Source organism: Puma concolor, chromosome B1 (genome assembly GCF_028749965.1).
Source record: "Puma concolor isolate L17-30 chromosome B1, mPumCon1.1.hap2, whole genome shotgun sequence".
Taxonomy (NCBI): Eukaryota; Metazoa; Chordata; class Mammalia; order Carnivora; family Felidae; genus Puma; species Puma concolor.
The window spans coordinates 82,857,213-82,876,673 of NC_141670.1; the positions used below are offsets into that span (position 1 = coordinate 82,857,213).

At 36.7% G+C, this 19,461-nt stretch overlaps 1 long non-coding RNA gene across 1 annotated transcript in view; it reads left to right on the plus strand.

Annotated features, from left to right (window-relative positions):
* Positions 1 to 491: 491 nt before the first annotated feature.
* Positions 492 to 19,461, plus strand: part of LOC147581727 (uncharacterized) — a 100,663-nt gene continuing 81,693 nt past the window's right edge. Inside the window, exon 1 of the long non-coding RNA XR_015250194.1 lies at positions 492 to 538. This is a non-coding gene — a long non-coding RNA (uncharacterized LOC147581727). The remainder of the gene's footprint in view (positions 539 to 19,461) is intronic.

Here is a 19,461-nt window from a genome sequence, read left to right on the forward strand (position 1 = left end):
GATATGATGGTATACAATAATTTTGTTTAATGATGGAGGGAGGGGGGCGCCTGGGTGGCGCAGTCGGTTAGGCGTCCGACTTCAGCCAGGTCACGATCTCGCGGTCCGTGAGTTCGAGCCCCGCGTCAGGCTCTGGGCTGATGGCTTGGAGCCTGGAGCCTGTTTCCGATTCTGTGTCTCCCTCTCTCTCTGCCCCTCCCCCGTTCATGCTCTGTCTCTCTCTGTCCCAAAAATAAATAAACGTTGAAAAAAAAAATTAAAAAAAAAAATGATGGAGGGAGGGAGGGAGGGAAGGAAGGAAGGAAGGAAGGAAGGAAGGAAGGAAGGAAGGAAGAGAGGGAGAGAGGGAAGGAGGGAGGAAAGGAGGGAGAAAAGGAGAGAGGGAAGAAAGAGAGGGAAGAAAGGGAGGGAGGGAGAAAGGAAGGAAGAAAGAGAGGAATGAAGAAAGGAAGGAAGGAGTGAATGAATATATTATATTTCATTTGTGTTCCAGGATACAGCATGAATTCAGCTCTCTGAGTCCAGATTTCACATGCATGTAAGTTTCTTTCACTTAAGGATCTCATTTCTCTTTCCTTTAACTCCACATCTTGAGTCACAAAATCTTGGCATCATTAAGAATAATATTTAAAAAAAAGAATAATATTTGTATGTTATAGGAATCATGTGATGTCAGACCATGGTTTTTTTATGATGTCATGAGGCAGTATTCTCTATAAATGCATTTGCACTCTAGAATTTCTTCCAAGTAGAAACAGGTGGTTATGTTAACTTTCTTTTTTTTTTCTTTCTTTCTTTTTTTACTTTAAAAGAAAGAAAACACTTCAATTCATAGCAATGTTGATATTTGCAGACTGTATTTATTGAAAATATTTAGCTGGGGAGGAGGATTCTGGGTAGATGGAGTAGGAAGCATCAGAAATCTTTCTTCTCACCTAGACAATAATCACACTGCAGAATCTCTTCTGTAACTATTTTGGAACCCTGGAGTCTATTGAAGGCTTGCAGATTCTAAAGGAAGGCTTGGAAGTTAATTTCAATCAATTTCAACTCTTAGCACAGTAGTAGCCCCCCTATCTTCCACTCCCAGGTCAAGACAGGCAGCTATGCAGATAATCTTTGAGCAGCTTACATGCAACTTGCAGGAGCCAGGGTGAACATTAAAGACCCTGTCATTTGTTTATTTATTTTTAATGTGTATTATTGAGAGAGAGAGAGAGAGAGAATGTGTGCATGCGTGTGTGTGTGTGTGTGTGTGTGTGTACGTGTGTGTGTGTGTGTGTGTATGTGTGTGTGTGCAAGCGGAGGAAGGGTAGAGAGAGAGGGAGACAGAGAATCTGAAGTAGGCTCCATGCTGTCAGTGGAAAGCCTGATGTGGGGCTCGAACCCACTTTAGATCATGACCTGAGCTGAAGTCGGCCACTCAACTAATTGAACCACCCAGGCACACCAGGACCCTGTCCTTTAAATATTGAATATCTGATATTGAGTTCTGATTGCTGCTTCTAGTCATGTAAGTGCAGACACAGAAGTGGCCACCCACGGTTGCACCCCACCCCCCACTCCATTGCTGTAAGCCTTTCCCTCTCTGGCACAAATGAATGCCAGAGGATTTGATGAGCTGGCACTTTGTTTCATTTATTACCCATAATTTTTATCTTTCTGCCCTTATGAGAGCCACACATTAAAGACTAGGACATTCAAAAGCAGCTGCATAATAAAAGGAAATTAGAAAGTCATTTCACATGCCAAGGGAAAGGTACAGGCTCAGAAAAGGCCTACAAAGACCTTGTTTATATTTCAGGCTGATCCTCAGCAAGGAGATTGCCTACAAGGATCAAAACAAAAATAAAAAATAGCAAACCCTTGAAGGAGAAGAATTTGATTTTGAGAGATACCACATTATTAGATTCAAATGTCCATTTTCAACAAAAATATCTCAAAGCATATAAAGAAACTAAGCAGAAAAAAAACCTTTACCCAAGAAACTAAGCAGTATTGCCCATTCAAAGGAAAGAAAGACTTTTATGCACTTCAAAAAAGAAGAAGAAGAAGAAGAAGAAGAAGAAGAAGAAGAAGAGAAAAGAAAAGAAAAGAAAAGAAAAGAAAAGAAAAGAAAAGAAAAGAAATATACAAACAGAAGCTATTCTTGAGGAAGACCAAAAGGCAGATCTACTGGACAAAATAACTATCATAATGATGCTCAAAGAATTAAAGGAAGATGTGGGAAAAGTCCAGAAAAAAAATGTATGTTCAAAATGGAATATTACCAAAGACAGAAAATTTAAAAAGAAGCCAAAAAGAAATTCTGTAGTTGCAAAGTATAATAAGTGAAGTAGAAATTTCACTAGAGGCATTCAAAGGCAGATTTGAATCATAGGAGAAAGATTCAGCAAATTTGAAGATAGGACAATTGAAATTATCGAGTGTGAAGAACAGAAAAAAAAAATAAGAGAGCCTAACGAACCTGTGGGACACCATCTAGTGGACCAACTTACACATTGTGGGAGTCCTAGAAAGAAAAGAGAGAAAGGAAGGGAAGGAGAGATCATTTGAAGAAATAATGGCTGAAAACGTCAAAAAATTTGATGGAAGACATGAAGACAAACATCCAAGAAGCTCAATGAATTCCAAGTAGGGTGATCAAAGAGATACACACCAAGACACGTTATAATCAAACTGTAAAAAAGTAAAACAGAATATTGAATGCAGCAAGAGGAAAACAAATGGTTACACACAAGAGATCCTCAGTAAGATTTTTTGCAGATTTATCATCAGAAACATTGGAAGTCAGAAGGCAGTGGGCTGATATATTCAAAGTATTAAAAGAATCTGTCAACCAACAATCTTATATCCAGCAAAACTTTTCTCAGAAGTGAGGGAGAAATTAATACATTCCTAAATAAACAAAATCTGAGGGAGTTCTTTATCACTAGATCTGCCCTGCAAGAAATATTAAAGGGAGTCCTGAAGATTGAAATAAAAGGATGTTAGATAATAACTTGAAGCTGTATGAAGAATAAAGATTTCAACAGTGTATAACTCCACTTTTTATTTTCCACATGACTTAAAAGACTAATACATTTTTAAAATTTATTGGTCTAAAAGCTAGTGTTATTGAGAATTTTACTTGTAACCACACATTTTGTTTCCTACATAATTTTAAGAGACTAGTGCATTTTTAAAAATAATTATTGATTTAAGTTCTTGGACACATAATGTACAAAGACATAATTTTGCGACATTTACCGAAGGGGTGAAGATAGAACTATAAAAAGCAGAACTTTTGTATCTTTTTGGAATTAATCTGATATAAATTCAAATTACAGTGTTATAACTTTATGATGTTAAATGTAATCTCCGTGGTAACCACAAGGAAAATTGTTATAGGATATACATAAAAGAAAATTAGAAGATAATTAAAACATTTCACTCCCCCCAAATCAACTAAATACAAAAAAAGATCAAATGCAGGAAATGAAGGATAAGAAAGTTATAAAGCATATAGAAAATAAATAGCTAAGTGACAGAAGTAAATACCTAGTTATCAACAATTACTTATTAGACTTTCTAGTCAAAAGACAGATGTTGGCAGACTGGATTAAAACACAGATCCAGGGGCACCTGAGTAGCTCAGTCAGTTATGCATCTGACTCTTGATTTCAACTCAGGTCATGATCTCACAGTCATGGGATCGAGCCCTCATCCCATGAGCCCGCTGAGCATTGGATTCTCTGCTTGGGATTCTCTCTCTCTCTCTCTCTCTCTCTCTCTCTCTCTCTCTCTCTCTCTCAAAATAAATACATAAACTTTAAAAAAAAAACACCAGATCCAACTATATGCTGTCTATAAGAGACTAACTTTAGATCCAGATACTCAAATTGGTTGAAAGTGAAAAGGTAGAAAAAGTTATTCTGTGCAAATGTAACCAAAAGAGAGCAGAGGTAGCTAGCTATATTATTATCAGACAAAATAGACTTTAAATTTAAAAAGGTCACAAGAGACAAAGGGAGACATTATATATTAATAAAACATTTTATACAATAAAGATAAAACCATTGTAAATATTTATGCATTCAATAACAGACTATCAAAATATATAAAGCAAAAATTGACAAAATTGAAGGGAGAGAGAGACATTTCTACAGTAACAGTTGGAGACTTCAATACTCAACTCTCAATAATGGATGGAACAACTACACAGAAGATAAATAAAGAAATAGAGGACTTGAACAACATAATATATCAACTAGATCTAATATATGTATATATATATGTGTGTGTGTGTGTATATATATATATATATATATATATATAATACTCAATAAGAACATAATACACATTCTTCTCAAGTGAACATGGAAAGGTCTCTGGGATAGACATATGTTAGGTAACGAATTTTAAATTTAAAACAGATTTTAAAATATAGGTATCACATAAAGTATCTTCTTTGACCACAACATGATGATGTTAGAAATCAATAACAGAAGGAAAAGTGGAAAATTCCACATTTGTGAAAATTAAACAGCCAGTGAGTCAAGAAGAAATTACAAGGGAGTTGGAAAATAGTTAGAGACTGTTAGAGACTGAATGTTTGTGTCCTCCTAAAATTCAGGTTGAAAACCTATCCCCCGGTATGGGTTTATTTGGAGATAGAGGAGCCCTAAGGAAGTAATTAAGGTTAAATGGGGTAAAAAGTGTGTGGCCCTAATCCACCAGGATTAGTCTCCTTATAAGAAAAAACAACAGAGAGGTGCCTCCTCCCCCTGCCCCCTGTCTCTCTCTCCTCCCACATTCACCAAGAAATGATCATGTGAAGACACACTGAGAAGGTAGCCATCTGTAAACCAAGAAGAGAACTGAAAGTAGGAAACTGAACCCTGCTGGACCTTGATCTTTCTAGCCTCCAAAACTGAGAAAATAAATTTCTGTTGTTTGAGCCACACGGTATGGTATTTTGTCATAATGGCCTGAGCAGATATATTTGGTGCCATGAAGTAGGCATGCTGATTGTAACAAATACCTAAAGTTGTGGAAGTAGATTTGGAAATGGGTAATGGGTGAAGGCTGTAGGATTTTGGAGATATGTGCCTTTTGTATTGTTTTGTTTTGTTTTTGAGAGAGAGAGAGCACAAGCAGGAGGGGGCAGAGAGAGAGGGAGGTGCAGAATCTGAAGCAGGCTCCAGGCTCTGAGCTGTTGGCATAGAGCCTGTCATGGGGCTTGAACTGGTGAACTGTGAGATCATGACCTGAGCCGAAGTTGGACACTTAACCAACTGAACTACCCAGGTGCCCCAGAGACATGTGCTTTAAAAAGCCTAGATTTCCATGAAGATGCTGTTGGTAGAAAAATGGATGTCAATGGTGATTCTAGTGGGATCTCTTAAGGAAAAGAGGAGAGCTGGAGAGAAAACCTCCATTTTCTTAAATAATCATGAATAGAATATTGGTAGAAATATGGATTTTAAAGATCACTCTCAGATGGAAGTGAAGAATAGGTTATTGGAAACTAGAAGAAAGGTGATCCTTGTTACAAACTGGCAAAGAAGTTGGCTGAATTGTGTTCTAGTATTTTGTGGAAGATAGAACTTGTAAACAATGAAATTGGATATTTAGCTGAAGAGATTTCTAAGCAAAATGTTGAAGGCATAAACTGGGCCAGGAGCTGAATGTTATGGACTGAATGTTTGTGTCTCCCCAAAATCCATATGTTGAAGCCCTAACCCCCAGTGTGGCCGCATTTGGCGATGGGACCTTTAAGGAAGCAATTAAGGTTAAATGAGGTAATAAGGGTGGGACCCTGATCCAATACGATTAGTGTCTTTGTTAGAAGATACATCAGAGAGCTCTGTCTGCCACCACCATCCCCTCCCCCACATGCACAAAAAGAGTTTACATAAGCACACAGTGAGACAGTGGCAGTCTACAACTCAAGAGTTCTTACCAGACACCAACTCTTCTGGTACTTTGATCTTTGACTCCCAGTCTCCAGAACTGTGACCAAAATAAATTGCTGTTTTTTAAGCCACCCAATCTATGATATTTTGTTATGGCATCCCAAGCAGACCAAGACAGAGACAAATGAAAATGACAATATGCCAAAACTTATGTGATGCAGTGAAAGCAGTGCTAAGGGAGAATTTATGGTTGTAAATACTTACACTAAAAAACAAAGAAGATTTCAAACCAACAACCTTTACTAGAAAAAAGAGCAGACTAAACTGAAAGTTAGTAGAAGAAAGGACATAACAAAAATTAGAGCAGAGATAAGTGAAATAGAGAATAGAAAAGCAATAGAGAAAAATCAATGAAACCAAAAATTGTTCCTCAAAATGATCAACAAAATGGATAAATTTTTAGCTAAAAAGACTAAGAAAATAAGAATGAGAAGACTCAAATTACTAAAATCAAAAATGAAAGTAGGGACATTACTGCTGATTTTATAGAATTAAAAGGATATGAGCGTACTATGAATGTATGCCAACAAACTGGATAATTTAGATGGAATGAACAAATTCTTAGAAACACAAAACTATCAAGACTGAATAGTGAAGAATTAGAAAAATCTGAATAAATCTGCAACTAGTAATGAAATTGAATCAGTAATCAAAGATCTCCTAAGAAAAGCTATGGACTTGGTGGTTTCTCTGGTGAATTCTACCAAATATTTAAAGAAAAATTAACACGAGGTCTTCTCAAACTTTTTCCAAATATTAAAGAGGAAGAAATATTTCCTAACTCATTCTGTAAGGTCAACTCTACCCTGATAAAGGTAAAATAAAAGAAACAAAAGCCAAATAAAGAAACTACAGGAAACACACACACACACAACACAACATGAAAAAAATGTCTCTAATGAACACTGATGCAAAAATTGTCAGCAAAATACTAGAAAACTGAATTCAAACAGTGTATTAGAAGGATTATACATTATACACATTATACCAAGTGGGATTTATTCCTGGAATGAATCATCAATGATCTAAGGATGATTTAACATGAAAATCAGCCAATGTAACATACCACATTGACAGAATGAAGGGAGAAAAATGTATGAACATCTCAATTGAGGCAGAAGAAACATTTGACAAAATTCAATAACGTTTCATGATAAAAACTCTCAGCAAACTAGAAGCAGAAGGAAACTACCTCAATGTAATAAAAACAATATATGAAAACACACAGAGAACATTATTCTCAGTAGTGAAAGGCTGAGCCATTTTTCTTCTAAGATCAGGAACAAAGCCAGCATGCCTGCTTTTACCACTGCTATTCAACATAGTAATAGAAGTCCCAGGCAGAGCAACTAAGCAAGAAAAAGAAATGAAAGGCATCCAAATTTGAAAGGAAGAAGTAAAATGACCTCTGTTCATAGATGGTAAGATCTTATATGTAGACTCTTTTTCTGCCCAAGGCTCTAGGGGGATACACTTTTATTTCTCTAGCTCAGTAAGTAGAATTTCTCTAGTCTCTTTTTATTTACAAAGAAGCCCTCCTAGATTCTTGGCCTTACTCAGGTAGCTCAGTTTTACCTTCCTGTGGCACAAGGTTTATCCGTGAGTTTCCATCATTTCCCAGGCTTAAGACTCTATCTCCTAGCTGGTAAGGCTCCTCACTGGCCCTCTGATTCCCCCAAGGAGCCCCGTATCTCCGGTGTCAGCTGACCCCTGGTGTTAGTTTTCTGGGGCTCCTGTAGCAAAGCACAACAGACTGAGTGGCTTAAACCACAAAAATTTATTATCTCACTGTTTTGGAGATTAGAAATGTGAGATCAAGGTGTCAGCGGGGTTGATTCCTTCCGAGGCCTGTGAGGAAGGATCTGTTTCATGCCTCTCACCTAGTTTTTGGTGTTTTGCTGATAACCTTTGGTGTTCCTTGCTGCATGGGATATCCCCCCAATCTCTGCCTTCATTTTCACATGGTGTTCTCCTGCATGTGCGTGTCTGTGTCCAAACTTCCCCTTCTGATAAAGATCCCAGTCATGTTGGATTAGGGGCCCATCCTCCTCCAGCTGACTTTAATCCTAACTTAACTAATTACATCTGCAATGAACCTGTTTCCAAATGAGACTGTATTCTGGGGTCCTGGGGGTTAAGACTCCAATATATAAATTTTTATTTTCTGCATTCTTGTTATGTTCTTAGCTCTCTTTCAGTTGTGCCTAGTAATAAAGAAAAGGTAAATTTTAAAAATAACTGAAAAGAACTTTTAGAAATGAAAAGTATAGTCATGCTGACATAACAGTTGTTAGGCACAATTGAAGAAAGAGTAGTAAACTGAAAGAAAGCTGAGAACATAACAAGAATGCAAAAAAATTTAAAGAATGAAAAAAAAAAGATGAGAAAAAAGGTGGTTTAAAAACACAGATTTTAATTTAAAATTAATCTGATTTTTTAAAAGTTTATTTATTTATTTTTGAAGGAGAGAGAGAGTGCAAGTGAGGGAGGGGGCAGAGAAAGAGAGAGAGAGTCCCAAGCAGGCTCTGCACTATCCGTGCAGAGCCCAATGCAGGGCTTGAACTCACGAACTATGAGATTATGACCTGAGCTGAAATCAAGAGACAGATACTTACCCATCTAAGCCACCCAAGCACCCCAAAATTAATCTGATTTTAATTTGAAACTTAAAATGAGGAGATGTACTATTTGCTTTCTGAGAAGTTGCAGAAGAGGAGATGGGAGGGACAGAAAGAACTGGTGATTCCTGTAAATGAAGGGAAAATGGGAGAGAAATTTTCAGAAGTGAGAAAGGCATTGATTTAAAAAAAGATGCTCAGTGTGGTTAATTCCTAATTCTTCAGGAGTTAACACAAAAGAGTCTTGCTTCTTCCTACTGTCTGGGAGGGAAACTCTAAGAAAGATCCTTAATTTTGTGTTGGTATTTCTGGGAAAAAGAGTTGCTGGCCAAGAGGTTGAAACTACTGGCTAGGAGGTAAAAAGACTTGTCTGAAGACTTCTCACATTTTTCTCCACTTCCAAATCACATTATGTTACAATAATACAAACTATGTCCTTTTAGTTGTTGGATGATATATTATCCAAGTAAAATTTAGTGTATTTGTCATACTGAGCAGTTTAATGAATTAAGTAGTATTATAAATTCAACTACTCATCAAAGAACATTTAGAAAATGTTTAGACTAAAGCTATGGCCATACATATGTAGGGTGTGTTTTATAATGCTTAACTAGTAGGTGGTTCTTATTCTGAATGTAATACTTGTTTTGAAATTTAAATAATAAACAATATTTTATACATATTTTTGCTTAAAAGTCACATTTTGTCATATTTGGCTGCAAAGCATATGGTGGAATCAGCACAGTGCCCATCCAATGGAAATATGAACAGGACCACACAAAATGGTTCCACTGTGTCATTTTGTTCAGTGTGGCTTCACGAAAATAAACTCTTCTCACCACAAAAACTTGCTTGTCATTTCCCACTTTTTAAAATGATCTCTTCTAACTTCATTTCCAGCACCTTATCCCTTTTCTAACCGTTGTCTACTCCAAAGTGACTTGAAGATTTGTTTATTTTGATTTGGAATCCCTCATTCTTCATTTTTTTTTTTTTTTTACCACATTTCTAGCTATAAAATGCATATTATTAAAACATGTTGAGCCTTTGGGATAGTTTGATGTTGGTAATGTAAGATTTTTGGCTCATTCATTTAGAGTTCTGTGGTATTTATATTTTTGGTGTATTTTATATTTTTTCTATGTGTTTTAACTCTTAGATATTTTCTTTTAGCACACAATTGAGAACTGACCGAATTCTCCAAAACATTCAGCTTAAATTTTATTCACATTTCTTTTTTATCCTGTTTATCAGACAGTAAATTTGTCAGCATATTTTCTATCCAGGAGTCTTAGCTGTTCTTGATGCTAACCTAAGACACAGAAGTCAGCTTCCAAACAGGCATGCATTATTTCCGCATCTTCTAAATAGGTGGGAGACAGAGTAATAACAAAATGTTCCTTACATAAGCAGAACAATTTTAGCAGAGTCTATTTTTAATCATTCACAACCTAGATTTTCTAAAGGGTAATACCCTAAATAGGATACAATATTCTAATAAGGTTTTGGTACAGAATATTGTTGAGGGGAAACTTTAAATGCCTATTATCATTTATTTTAATACCTTCCTATATCACATAATTTTTAAAATTTATTAGTTTTTCAACTTCAACAGGATTGAAAATTGGGCCAGATAATTTTTGGTTGTGGTGAACTTTTGTTGTGTACAGGATGTGTACTATATCCCTGGCTTCCATCCACTAGGAGCTAGTAGCACCCTTCATTGTGATGGTGAAATATGTCTCCAGCTGTTGCCAAATGTGTCCAGTGGGGCAAAATCATCCCTGGTTGAGAATGACTGACTTAGGACATTAGGTTACCCATTCTACTCATGGTTAAATCTAGCCCCTTATCTTCCAACCTTATCTTCTTTTCTACTTAAGGTTCACCTGTCAAATGTACTTTATTCTGGTGTTAAAATATACACATTTTTGTGTCTTCGTTTTTACTCATGTTGTAGGAAATTCACCCATTTTATCAGAGTCATTTAAACTAATTTTTAACAGAGCACAAACCACTACATATTTTTAATTCCTTTATTCTGAATATTAGTAATGATAAGAAATGTAGGGCTTAAACCTATAAAACACAGCTTGGAAGATTTCTCCAAATTGATAATATATCACTGGTGGTTGCCTTCTGAACGTAACTCCCATGTGGATCACTCACTTGTTTAGTATACACATGACTCAAAACCTATTTTTCTAAATGTCTTTGTTTTGTAAACAATCAAAATGCCTTAACAAAATCAGGAGAGGTTACACCTCTCTTTGGTAGAAGCATATTAAGTCTCTCAAAGTTTCTTTTTCACACAGTCACATTGGTGGCTTGTAGTGATTGAGTGGAATCATGCTTGAATATATACAGCAGAGCACTGTATAGTCTATGCTGTTCTGTGAAAATGGAGTATGCTGAGAATGGCCAGGTCTGTCAATAAATGCCCCTTTTATAAATCATGGATGGTGGGAAGTGGCACTTCTCTTAACAGGTGTAGAAAACCTTTATGGTTGGGCTGTGAATAAGCATTACGCATCTTTCCTCCCATATTCCTTCCATACCTTCCTTCCTTTCTTTCTTTCTTTCTTTCTTTCTTTCTTTCTTTCTTTCTTTCTTTCTTTCTTTCTTTCTTTCTTTCTTTCTTTCTTTCTTTCTTTCTTTCTTTCTTTCTTTCTTTCTTTCTTTCTTTCTTTCTTTCTTTCTTTCTTTCTTTCTTTCTTTCTTTCTTTCTTTTCATTCATTATGTGTCAGGCATTGAGAGTACAATGATGGAAACAATAGGGACATTGCCTGCAGTAGCAGGAAGACTGATTTGGGGAGTAAAGGAAGATAAATGAACACGTATTTTATACTAGAATGTGCCAAATGTAGTGATAAAAGGAGCACACCATATTCCTAGGAACGTCTAGGAAAGGTGATGCCAGAGAGTGCTTCTCAAAGTGATGTCTAAAGTCAGGATTAAAGGTGGAGTAGGAATTATTCTGGGGAAAAATGGGAAGGATGTTTTAGGTGAAAGGAGTGGAATGAAAGAAGAATGAGTGGGAAAACTCAAATGGTTCAGTCTAGATGGAAAGTTCTCCTCTGTGATCAGGACAAAATCAAGTAGGAGACATTGAATATACTAGAAGACCACCCATGATTTATATAAATACATGTGTCCACAGCTCGTGACTATTTGTTTATTCCTTCCAGATTTATACTGGTAATGGGAATATCTAAAAATTGCCACATCATTTTTTGAGTGAACATTTCTTAATGGAGACATAGGTAGTTTTTCTAATGGAATATTAGCAAAAAAAAAAAAAAAAAAAAAAAAAGCTGTTGCCTCACATAATGACCTTACTGTCAAGTTGGCATTAATTTATTCTCATATTTCCTTATGCTTTCAATACCACATTATGCTATTTTATACCAATATTTCAAATTAAGTCATACCTAGTGAAAAAAGAAGGCAGCCACTATGTAACCACTGTTTAAATTCCAAGGAAATTAGTGCTCCCTCTCATTTATTTGTAATAGCTCCAGTCTCCTTTCTTCCTAGGTCTTTTTTCTTTTCTAATTTATTCTTCCTTTTTTTTTTTTTTTTTTTTTTTTTTTTTGTTACTTTAGAACTCCTGTCTTCATCTTACTCTATCTTATATATAGTTATATACTGGACTAGACCATATCCACTGTGCTCTAAAGAGGATGAAGAATTACACAAGACAAACAATTTTCATGTCTGCTTCCAGAGGGATAGATCATTTTTGTGTCCATTTTTATAAGTCAAAACCAAAGACTATTTCTTGTTCATCTTTATTTAGTAATTTGAAAAAATTAAGCCAAGACATTGATCACTACCTCAAAATAAGAAGCAATTACTATCATACACTTTGCAGATAAAAAAAGGGGGTAAAAACAAAGAGTAGATTTGTAGTAAATCAAGGGACCTATCAATAAGCAAACTTGGTGCATTGAATTGACTCTGAGTGTTGTTTATAAATAATATATAAAATATTCTTTCAAATGATCCTTCTTATAGTTGAAAAACTGTGATGTATTCTTTTCCATTTCAATGATGACATGGTAGATATTTCTAGAATTTGCACTGGGAAGACATAGTTTGCCATCTAAAGAAATTCCTGTTGGGGTGCCTGGGTGGCTCAGTCAATTGAGCATCTGACTTTGGCTCAGGTCATAATCTCACAGTTCGTGGGTTCGAGCCCCATGTCAGGCTCTGTGCTGGCAGCTCAAAGCCTGGAGCCTGCCTCAGATTCTGTGTCTCCTTTCTCTATCTGCCCCCCAACCCCCGCCCCACTTGTGCTCTGTCTCTCACTGTAAAAAATAAATGAACATTACAAAATAAATTTTAAAAAAGTAAAGAAATTCTCTGTTATCATAAGTTTGTGCTGCAAAGTCTTTCTTGGGAAGAATTAGTTCATATCATTAGGCATCAGTATCGAGGGTAGCCTGAGAAAAGAAGTGGGATGGCCTAGATTTTGTGATAGGCAGAGTTATGGGCCCCCAAAGATGTACATGTCCTAATTTTGAGAACCTGTGAATATGTGATGTTACATGACAAAGAGGAATTAAGATAGAAGACAGATTTAAGGTTCTTAGTCAGGTGACCTTAAAACAGGGAGATTATCCTGGATTTGGGAGAGTCTGATATAATCACAGGGATCCTTAAAAGTGAAAGTGGGAGGTAGAGGAAGAATCAGTGTCAAAGTATTGTGATAAAAAGAGGACCCCACCAGCCACTGCTGGCTTTGAAGATGGAAAGAGGTCACGAGCCAAGGAATGCAGGCAGCCTGTAGAAGCTCAAAAAGGCAAAACATGGAGTCTCACTTAGAGCCTTCAGAAAGGAATGCAGCCTATTGGCACCTTGATTTTAACCCAGTGAGACCTATATGAGACATTTGACCTCCAGAACTGTAAGATAATGAATCTATATCATTTTAAGCTACCACATTTGCAGTAATTTGTTATCATGGCAACAGGAAACCAATACAGAATTATAGAGAAGAATTGGGATGAGATGGAAGATTCATCCCAGTGGATTCAATCATTTCACCTATTCTTTTGTAATTTAAGGGGAAAAATGTAAGAATAACTAAAGCATTAATGTATCAAAGAAAACCTCTTCTACCTAGACATATATACCCTTTGGTAATGGCAAAATCAGACTTGATTTAAACCAAATGCACCTGAGTAAAGGACTTATATTTTGCTAAATTCAGTCAACTATTGTCAAGTATTTGCTGAATTTCTTACAGCCAATTATTATTATTATTACTTCTCTTTCTAGGGGGAAGAAAAATATAACCATACTCAAACCTATTGATAGCTTATTTTTTTAAGTTTATTTGTTTTGAGAGAAAGAGAGAGAGAGAGAAAGCATGAGTAGGGGAGAGGCAGAGAGAGGTAGAGAGGGAGAGAATCCCAAGCAGGATCTGCACTGTTAACATGAAACATGATGCAGGGCTTGAACTCTTGAACCACAAAATCAAGACCTGAACTGAAATCAAGAGATGGACACTTAACCGACTAAGCAACTCAGGTGCTCCTTGATAGCTGATTTTTGATGATGTCACAGAAACTACTGGATCCATCACCACACACACATTATGAGTTCAGTATTTCCTGTTTGGAATTTTTGTCATCTTGAAGTTTTCAGTGCTTTATGGAAATAGTGTTTTCTAGGATTCTGGTTTAGTGGGTAATGTTAGTACTATTTACTATAAAGTTCCCCAAGCTAAGACTTGGAGCCCCCTGCTACTTAATAGAATTGGACATGAACACTGACACAGACATTTAGAATATTCAGTGTCATTTTCCTCAGCTGGTCCATCAGTATTGCTGACATTCACCCCACTAAATATATGTGCAATTCATGATGTCCTGTTCCAATAGCAAAGTGAGAACTTTAAGCTATGTGGAGCAAATTTATTTCCTAACATATTACTTTTCAGAAAAGAAAAGCATTGGAGATTTCTTGTTTGCCACTAGGAAAAAGATATTCTTTTGGCTCTGGACTTGACATGAGGACTCTTTCTGGAATGTCAAACAGTTATTTATTTCTGCAATTATATGCCATGGTAAAAGATAGCTCCTGGTTTTTCTTTTAACCCCTATTATTTCATTTCATTGCATAAAACTATTAACCTAGGGTCATGACAGGTATGGTAAATTGATGGAAAAAATGGCCCCAATTCTCCATCCCTCCCTATAATAATACCCTTTGCAATATAGTCTATTTCCTGCTGAATCTGGGCTGGCCTTGTGATTTGCTGTAGTCCAAAGAATGAGGTATAGCACCCGTTATGAGATTTGGCCTTAAGCCAAATAAGCATTTCAGCTGTATCTCTCAGACACCTGTCTCCACAATGAGGATAAGCCTAGGCAAGTTGCTTAAGGAGATAGACCACATGGAACTGAGCCAAAGAGCCCCAGCCTCTAGGAGCCAGCACCCAGAAGCATGAACAACACCCATAATTGACCTATGGTTCACTAATGAGGTAGGGGGGGCACCCAGACAAGACAGAAATGCTCAGCTGAATCCAGCCCAAACTGTTGACTCAAGGAATTTTCAGGTAAATAATTGTTGTTTAACACTACTACATTTGGGTTCGTTTGTTAATGCAGTCATTAAAAGCTAATTGATGCAATAGGTTTTACAGTGGTCTGTGAACCCTCTGAAATTTTGTGTATAATTTGGTGTGTATGTATGTTTTTCTGGGAAAACCTTTTAGTGTTTAGCAATTCTCAGACAACTGTGGCCCAGAAAATATTTGCAAATTGTTGCCTTACTGGTTTAGTGATAGGGTTAATCACATGCTGGATATCAGACCCATTCACCTATTGAATGAAACTGCTCATATTCTGATGAAGACAGCTTGTTGTTAGATTAAGAATGAAAAACCAAACAGTCATTGTGTGTGTGTGTGTGTGTGTGTGTGCGCGCGCGTGCGCGCCCTTCCACACTTTTGTCAATTGAGCTAGAAAGCTTTGGGTCTCTTTTCAAGGTATATGCTAGCGTACCTTGGTATCACCTGAATCTTTTGTGCACTGTTTGTGATTAAATGCTAGAGTATTAGATTAAAAGATCAATTTCAAATGCTAATAACCCCAATCAGATTGCTACTGCAGATTACAAATATGTTCTTCTTTGAAGAATTTGATGTTAAAATACTTTCATAGTCCATGGCTTAGGATAATTTCTTTCAACACTTGCCACTTCCATCCTCACTCTGAGCTAATAGACTCCCCTCTTACTTTATAGAGGAAAGATAAATCATCAGAGGGGGACCTTCTCAACTCTTGTTTAGGACAACGATTATATGAACTAAATAAAACCTATATAACATATGAATAATTGCTTAGCTAATGTGGCTAATGGAAGCTTTAGCAATTGTTTAATTGTTTTAGCATTGAAAAGCTTTTTTTTTTTTACTGGATTTTTGTCCCCAGGTTTGTAGGCTATGTCATTTTTGTCTGATGTCTGTGGTGTCCTTTGGTGAGCTGATGAGGCCAACACACAGGGCTTTGCTTGAATGTGTAGTGTTTGCTCTGCACTTATCTACCATGTGCCAAGGCTTGAGAGCTGTGCATTTTCCCCAAACTCAGATCTTCTGGCTCATTGTCAGTCAAGTCATGCCAGAGGTGCTAGCCAACAAAAGCATATAGGGAAAATAAATTTGTCATAGGAAAAGTACAGAAAAGTGATCACTTTCGGGCAGGACTACAGTAAGAACACTGTTAGGCTGCATTTCACTAATGTCAAAAACAAAATTCCTTGCCAAATATCTTTTTAAATTTTTTTTTGGCATGTGTCAATTAAAACACAAATGTTTGGATACTTTCACCATATAGTTAGACCCAAATTTAGTTACATACATAATACCATAGACATTTGCAAGAGTTACTTATCCAGGAACCATATTTTAACCCTTCCCCCCATACCCTACCCAACTGTGGTTTTGCTAGCCAGCTCCCAGATGTGAGTAGTTGAGAGGTGGGGGTCTGGGGATGTGGGAGGTTTGAATTTCAGTAAAGCATAGCAGGTGTAATGGTGGTCTCAGAGAAACACCTCCTTTCTTTTGACAGAATAACAGGTTATTTCACTGAGAAAAGACCTGGGTTTTCTCCAGCGCTTGCACCTTACAGCTTCAAATACATACCACATGGAGAGGATTTCCAGAAGAATACAGAATGGCTGCTATAAACACCTAGTTGCTGGGAATGGAGGTTTCTATCAGATCTTTGTCTTTTCTCCAAGGTAGAACATAATAGTAATAATGTCTGCCGTCTTTATGGCTGTGAAATTGCTTTGAAATGTATATAAAAAGATAAAAAGGTAAGGGAGCCTACAAAAGATTGATGTCTTAGATATTTAAATACTCTTTTTCAAAGACAACATTGTCTACTGTGCATGCAACTGTCAGCTTATAGGAGGTTTTGTCACCCAAAGAACGTAGAATGGAATAGGAAGAGAAATCTGAGGTGGCCTTCACATGCCATATTTGCCACAAAGATAATTTCTGATGTTGCTATAACAGGAACTTGTCAATGTGGTGGGCTCAAATGCTGATGCTGTGAGAACCAGGTGTCCAAACTTCCTCAGGGAGGTAATGATAGTGAGCAAAGGAGGTGGTGCCTACCACCCAGTAAAAAATGAAACAAACCACACATAATGTCCATACAATTCATAAGCAGTTATGAGAGTCTCTTTACTGCTTCCATATTCCCTAAGTCACATGTTCTTTTGTTACATCTACATCCTTCCCACCCCCCCCCCCCAGCAAAGTAGTCATTAGTGTTCATTTTCACTAGATATTATCTGCATAAACATTTTGGATTTGCAGGATGGGAGATACGCACTGTGTTTTGCCCTGACCCACATGTTAAGAAAGGCTATGTTTATTAGATGTTATCCTCAGAAGATGGCCATGATTTAGGGATTGCTGCCGTGCTTATCCTGGGAGGTACATGTTGGAATGAAAAAATCCCACACAAAGAGATTAGGCACAAGTTGAACTCTGAAATTGCATGCTCTGTTTCCTTTTATTTTTATTTTTTAAGAAAATGATCTCAGATTTTCCTCTTGCATCAACCCAAGATAGTCTTTTGAGCAACTTATAAAATTTCAGCTGCCTCCACCCTCTATTTTTGGATTGCTTTTGTTTTCTAACTCTTGTGGCCACCTAATTATTTACTAGTGGTTCAAGAAGTGTCATAAAGCAGCAAACTTATTTTGTAGTCATGCATGAATAGTGACACACAGATGTGCACTACATAAATTTATCTCTAAATCGATTCTAAGGTGACAGGAAGATAATCTACAGTTGGTGTAACATAGAGAAACTTGTTTTAACTATTTTTCTTTTCAGTAAGAACTTTTAAGAAGTTTCTGTAGCAGATGAACTTTGATAAGTTTTTCTGACTTTTTCTTTTTCCTTTCTTTCTTTCCTTCCTTCCTTCCTTCCTTCCTTCCTTCCTTCCTTCCTTCCTTCCTTCCTCCCTCCCTCCCTCCCCCCTCTTTCTTTCTTTCTTTCATCTTATTTGAGTATAGTTGACACACAATGTTACCTTATTTTCGGGTGTACAACATAGTGAATCAACATGTTTATACATTATGCTGTGTTCACTACAAATATAGCTACTGTCTATACTGTTACATTGCTATTACAGCATCATTGACTATATTCCTTATGCAGTGCCTTTTATTCCCCTGACTTATTCATTCCATAACTGGAAGCCTGTGTATCCCACTGCCCTTCACCCACTTTGCCCACCCCCATCCCCTCCCCTCTGTCAATCATTAGTTTGTTCTCTGTATTTCTAGATCTGATTCTGCTTTGTTTTGTTTTGACTAATGAGTGAAACCATGACCTAATCAGGTCCTGGTGTTCTCTTTCTCAGTATGACTTATTTCGCTTAGTGTAATACCCTATGGGTCCATCCATGTAGTCTCAAATGGCACAATCTCATTTTTTTTAATGTAAAATATTCCTGTGTGTGTGTGTGTGTGTGTGTGTGTGTGTGTGTGTACACCATATCTTCCTTATCCATTTGTGATTGATGGACACTTAAGTTGCCTCCGTATCTTGGCTATTATAAATAATGCTGCAATAAATATAGGGGCACATATATCTTTTTAAATTAGTGGTTTTGTTTTCTTTGGGAAAATATCCAGTAATAGAATTGCTGGATCATATGGTGTTTCTATTTTAAACTTTTGAGGAGCTTCCGTTCTGTTTTCCACAGTGGCTGCACCAATTTACATTTCCACCAGCAGTACATGAAAGTTCCTTTTTCTCCATATCCTCACCAAAACTTGTTATTTCTTGTCTTTTTTATTTTAGCCATTCTAACAGGTATAAGGTGATATCTCATTGTGGTTTTTATTTGCATTTCCCTGATATTGGGTGACATTGAACATGTTGGTCATCTGTATGTCTTCTTTGGAAAAATGTCTATTCAGGTCTTTTGCCCATTTCTTAATTGAATTTTTTTTTTTTTTTTGGTGTTGAGTTATTTACCTTACTTATATATTTTGGATATTAACCCCTTGTTGCATACATCACTTGCAAATATCCTCTCCCATTCAGTTGGTTGCCTTTTCGTTTTGTTAATGGTTTCTTTTACTGTGCAAAAGCCTTTTATTTTGATGTAATCCCTTGATAATTTTTTCTTTTTCTTTTGTGCTGTACGAATATAGTCAATTATTTTCTTTTTCTAAAGTAGGCTTCATGACAAATGTGGGGCTTGAACTCATGACCCCAAGGTCAAGAGTCATACACCTGACCAATTGAACCAGCCAGGCACCCTATAGTCAACTATTTTTAAAGTTTACCTTATCTTCATCTCAACTAAGGAGTTACAGAGACTGTGGGCTCAACTTTTTTCTC